The following is a 6,274-nucleotide window of genomic DNA, read 5'->3' on the forward strand; positions in this document are numbered from 1 at the left end:
GTGATGCCCAAGGTATCAAGATATGTATCAAGGCCAGTGTTCTTGAATTCAGTGCCATTGTCACTTCTGATGTGCTTTATCTTGGCGCCATAGTTGTTCATTGCTTGATTGGCGAAGCGTCTGAAGACATCCTGCACTTCAGTCTTGTAAAGGATTATGTGCACCCAAGTATATCTAGAGTAATCATCAACAATGACAAAGCCATAGAGGCAAGCAGTAGTGGTAAAAGTTGAGTAGTGAGTGGGACCAAATAGATCCATGTGAAGCAGTTCGAAGGGTCGAGTAGTGGTCATGATTGTCTTCGAGGGATGTTTGGCCCTCGTCATCTTCCCTGCTTCATAGGCACCGCATAAGTGATCTTTCTTGAACTTGATGCCCTCGATGCCTATGACATGCTTCTTCTTCGCAAGGGTGTGGAGGTTCCTCATGCCAGCATGCCCAAGCCTTCGATGCCAAAGCCAGCATTCTGAAGCTTTTGCTAGAAGACATACTGCAAGCTGTGGCCCTGCTGAGAGATCTACCACGTACAAATCATCTTTCCGATACCCTTCAAACACTAGAGACTTGTCATATTCCATTAGTACCAGGCAACGATATTTTCCAAATATTGTGATCATGTTCAAATCGCAAAGCATTGGGACAGACATTAAGTTGAAACCAAGGGATTCAACTGTTGGGGAACGTAGCAGAAATTCAAAATTTTCCTACGTATCACCAAGATCTATCTATGGAGAAACTAGCAACGAGGGGAAGGAGAGTGCATCTACATACCCTTGTAGATCGCTAAGCGGAAGCGTTCAAGTGAATGCGGTTGATGGAGTCGTACTCGTCGTGATCCAAATCACCGATGATCAAGTGCCGAACGCACAGCACCTCCGCGTTCAACACACGTACATCCCGGTGACGTCTCCCAAGCCTTGATCCAGCAAGGAGAGAGGGAGAGGTTGAGGAAGACTCCATCCAGCAGCAGCACAACAGCGTGGTGGTGATGGAAGAGCGTGGCAATCCTGCAGGGCTTCGCCAAGCACCACGGGAGAGGAGAAGAACTTGGGAGAGAGGGAGGGGCTGCACCAAAGGCAAAAGGTGTGTCTCAAGAGGCCCTCCTACCCTCACTATATATAGGGAGCCCAAGGGGGGGTGCGCCAGCCCTAGGAGATCCAATCTCCTAGGGGGCGGCGGCCAGGGGAGGTTTCCCTCCCCCCCCCAAGGCACCTAGGAGGTGCCTTACCCCCTTGGGACTCTTCCTTAGGGTTCCCCCTTCACCCTAGGCGCATGGGCCCTAGGGGAAGTGGTGCCCCAGCCCACTTTGGGCTGGATCCCTTCTCACTTCAGCCCATGGGACCCTCCGGGATAGGTGGCCTCACCCGGTGGGCCCCCGGGACCCTTCCGGTGGTCCCGGTACAATACCGATGACCCCGAAACTTGTCCCGATGGCCGAAATAGGACTTCCTATATATAAATCTTTACCTCCAGACCATTCCGGAACTCCTCGTGACGTCCGGGATCTCATCTGGGACTCCGAACAACATTCGGTAACCACATACAAGCTTCCTTTATAACCCTAGCGTCATCGAACCTTAAGTGTGTAGACCCTACGGGTTTGGGAGACATGCAGACATGACCGAGACGTTCTCCGGTCAATAACCAACAGCGGGATCTGGATACCCATGTTGGCTCCCACATGTTCCACGATGATCTCATCGGATGAACCACAATGTCAAGGACTTAATCAATCCCGTATACAATTCCCTTTGTCTATCGGTACGATACTTGCCCGAGATTCGATCGTCGGTATCTCGATACCTTGTTCAATCTCGTTCGGCAAGTCTCTTTACTCGTTCCGTAACACATCATCCCGTGATCAACTCCTTGATCACATTGTGCACATTATGATGATGTCCTACCGAGTGGGCCCAGAGATACCTCTCCGTTTACACGGAGTGACAAATCCCAGTCTCGATTCGTGCCAACCCAACAAACACTTTCGGAGATACCTGTAATGTACCTTTATAGCCACCCAGTTACGTTGTGACGTTTGGCACACCCAAAGCACTCCTACGGTATCCGGAGTTGCACAATCTCATGGTCTAAGGAAATGATACTTGACATTAGAAAAGCTTTAGCATACGAACTACACGATCTAGTGCTATGCTTAGGATTGGGTCTTGTCCATCACATCATTCTTCTAATGATGTGATCCCGTTATCAATGACATCCAATGTCCATGGTCAGGAAACCGTAACCATCTATTGATCAACGAGCTAGTCAACTAGAGGCTTACTAGGGACATGGTGTTGTCTATGTATCCACACATGTATCTGAGTTTCCTATCAATACAATTCTAGCATGGATAATAAACGATTATCATGAACAAAGGAAATATAATAATAACCAATTTATTATTGCCTCTAGGGCATATTTCCAACAGCTCCCACTTGCACTAGAGTCAATAATCTAGTTCACATCGCCATGTGATTAACACTCACAGTGTTCTGAGTTTGATCATGTTGCTTGTGAGAGAGGTTTTAGTCAACGGGTCTGAACCTTTCAGATCCGTGTGTGCTTTACAAATCTCTATGTCATCTCCTAGATGCAACTACCACGCTCTATTTGGAGCTATTTCAAATAACTGTTCTACTATACGAATCCAGTTTACTACTCAGAATAATCTGGATTAGTGTCAAAGTTTGCATCGGCGTAACCCTTTACGACGAATTCTTTTACCACCTCCATAATCGAGAAAATTCCTTAGTCCACTAGTTACTAAGGATAACTTTGACTGCTGTCCTGTGATCCATTCTTGGATCACTCTTGTACCCCTTGACTGACTCATGGCAAGGCACACTTCAGGTGCGGTACATAGCATAGCATACTGTAGAGCCTACATCTTAAGCATAGGGGACGACCTTCGTCCTTTCTCTCTATTCTGCCATGGTCGAGCTTTAAGTCTTAACTTCATACCTTATAACTCAGGCAAGAACTCCTTCTTTGACTAATCTATCTTGAACACCTTCAAGATCATGTCAAGGTATGTGCTCATTTGAAAGTACCATTATGCGTTTTGATCTATCCTTATAGATCTTGATGCTCAATGTTCAAGCAGCTTAATCCAGGCTTTCCATTGAAAAACACTTTCGCAATAACCCTATATGCTTTCCAGAAATTCTACATCATTTCTGATCCATAATATGTCAACAACATATACTCATCAGAAATTCTATCGTGCTCCCACTCACTTCTTTGGAAATACAAGTTTCTCATAAACTTCGTGTACACCCAAAATCTTTGATCATCTCATCAAAGCATACATTCCAACTCCGAGATGCTTACTCCAGTCCTCAGAAGGATTGCTGGAGCTTTGCATACTTATTAGCATCTTTCAGGATTGACAAAACCTTCCGGTTGTATCACATACAACCTTTCCTCAAGAAAATCATCGAGGAAACAATGTTTTTGACATCCTATCTGCAAGATTTCATAAATAATGCAGTAATCGCTAATATAATTCCAACAGACTCTTAGCATCACTACGAGTGAGAAAGTCTCACCGTAGTCAACTCCTTGAACTTGTCGGGAAACACCTTAACGACAAGTCGAGCTTTCTCAATGGTGACACTTACCATCATTGTCTGTCTTCCTTTTAAAATCCATCTGTACCTAATAGCCTTACGACCATCAAGTAGTTCTTCCAAAGTCTACACTTCGTTTTCATACATGGATCCTCTCTCGGATTTTATGGCCTTGAACCATTTATCGGAATCCAGGCCCACCATCGCTTCTCCATAGCTCGTAGGTTCATTGTTGTCTAGCAACATGACTTCCAAGACAGGATTACATACCACTCTGAAGTAGTACGCATCCTTGTCATCCCACGAGGTTTGGTAATGACTTGATCTGAAGTTTCATGATCACTATCATAAGCTTCCACTTCAATTGGTGTAGGTGCCACAGGAACAACTCTTTGTGCCCTGCTATACACTAGTTGAAGTGACGGTTCAATAACCTCATCAAGTCTTCCCCATCCTCCCACTCAATTCTTTCGAGAGAAACTTTTCCTCGAGAAAGGACCCGATTCTAGAAACAATCCCTTATTGCTTTCGGATCTGAGACAGGAGGTATACCCAACTGTTTTGGGTGTCCTATGAAGATGCATTTATCCGCTTTGGGTTCGAGCTTATCAGTCTGAAACCTTTTTCACATAAGCGTCGTAGCCCCAAACTTTTAAGAAATGACAGCTTAGGTTTCTCTAAACCATAGTTCATACGGTGTCATCTCATCGGAATTACGTGGTGCCCTATTTAAAGTGAATGTGGTTGTCTCTAATGCCTAACCCATAAACTATTGTGGTAATTCGATAAGAGACATCATGGTATGCATCATATCCAATAGGGTGCATTTATGATGTTCGGACACACCATCACACTATGGTGTTCCAGGCTGTATCAGTTGTGAAACAATTTCCACAATGTCTTAATTCTGTGCCAAACTCGTAATTCAGATATTCATCTCTATGATCATATCATAGATCTTTTATCCTCTTGTCACGACGATCTTTCAACTTCACCCTGAAATTACTTGAACCTTTCAATAATTCAGACACGTGATTCATCAAGCAAATATACTCGACATCTACTCAAATCATCTGTGAAGTAAGACCATAACGATATCCACTACATGCCTCAGCACTCATTGGACTGCACACATCAAAATGTATTACTTCCAACAAGTTGCTTTCTAGTTCCATTTTACTGAAAACGAGGCTTTCAGTCATCTTGCCCATGTGGTATGATTTGCATGTCTCAAGTGATTCAAAATCAAGTGAGTCCAAATGGTCCATTCGCATGGAGTTTCTTCATGCATATCTACCAACAAACATGGTTCGCATGTCTCAATCCTTTCAAAAATGAGTGAGTCCAAAGATCCATCAACATGGAGCTTCTTCATGCGTTTTATACCGATATGACTTAAGTGGCAGTGCCACAAGTAGGTGGTATTACTATCCTATATCTTTTGGCATGAACATGTGTATCACTATGATCGAGATTCAATAAATCATTCATTTTAGGTGTAAGACCATTGAAGGTATTATTCAAATAAACAGAGTAACCATTATTCTCCTTAAATGAATAACCGTATTGCGATAGACATAATCCAATCATGTCTATGCTCAACGCAAACACCAATCTCGATGGTAGAGGGAGCGTACGATATTTGATCATATCAACATTGGAAACACTTCCAACACATATCGTCAGCTCACCTTTAGCTAGTCTCCGTTTATTCCGTAGCTTTTATTTCGAGTTACTAACACTTAGCAACCGAACCGGTATCTAATACCCTGGTGCTACTAGGAGTACTAGTAAAGTACACATCAACACAATGTATATCCAATATACTTCTATCGACCTTGCCAGCCTTCTAATCTACCAAGTATCTAGGGTAATTCTGCTCCAGTGGCTGTTCCCCTTATTACAGAAGCACTTAGTCTCGGGTTTGGGTTCAACCTTGGGTCTCTTCACTAGAGCAGCAGCTGAATTGCCATTTCATGAAGTATCCCTTCTTTCCCTTGCCCTTCTTGAAACTAGTGGTTTCACCAACCATCAACAATTGATGCTCCTTCTTGATTTCTACTTTGTGGTGTCAAACATTACGAATATCTCAAGGGTCATCATATATGTCCCTGATATATTATAGTTCATCACGAAGCTCTAGCAGCTTGGTGGTAATGACTTCGGAGAAACATCACTATCTTATCTGGAAGATCAACTCCCACTCGATTCAAATGATTGTTGCAATCAGACAATCTGAGCACAAGCTCAACAATTGAGCTTTTCTCCCTTAGTATGTAGGCTAGAAAAACCGTCGGAGGTCTTATACCTCTTGACGTGGGCACAAGCCTGAAATCCCAATTTCAGCCCTCGAAACATCTCATATGTTTCGCGACGTTTCAAAACCGTCTATGGTGCCTCAACTCTAAACCGTTTAACTGAACTATCACGTAGTCATCAAAACGTGTATGTTAGATGTTCGCAACACCCACAGACGACGTTCGAGGTTCAGCACACTGAGTGGTGCATTAAGGACATAAGCCTTCTATGAAGCAATGAGGACAATCCTCAGTTTATGGACCTAGTCCGCATAATTGCTACTACCAACTTTCAACTAATTTTTCTCTAGGAACATATCTAAACAGTAGAACAATAGCGTGAGCTACGACATAATTTGCAAAATCCTTTTGACTATGTTCAGAATAATTAAGTTCATCTTATGAACT

Source organism: Triticum urartu, chromosome 2, assembly GCF_003073215.2.
Source record: "Triticum urartu cultivar G1812 chromosome 2, Tu2.1, whole genome shotgun sequence".
Classification (NCBI taxonomy): Eukaryota; Viridiplantae; Streptophyta; class Magnoliopsida; order Poales; family Poaceae; genus Triticum; species Triticum urartu.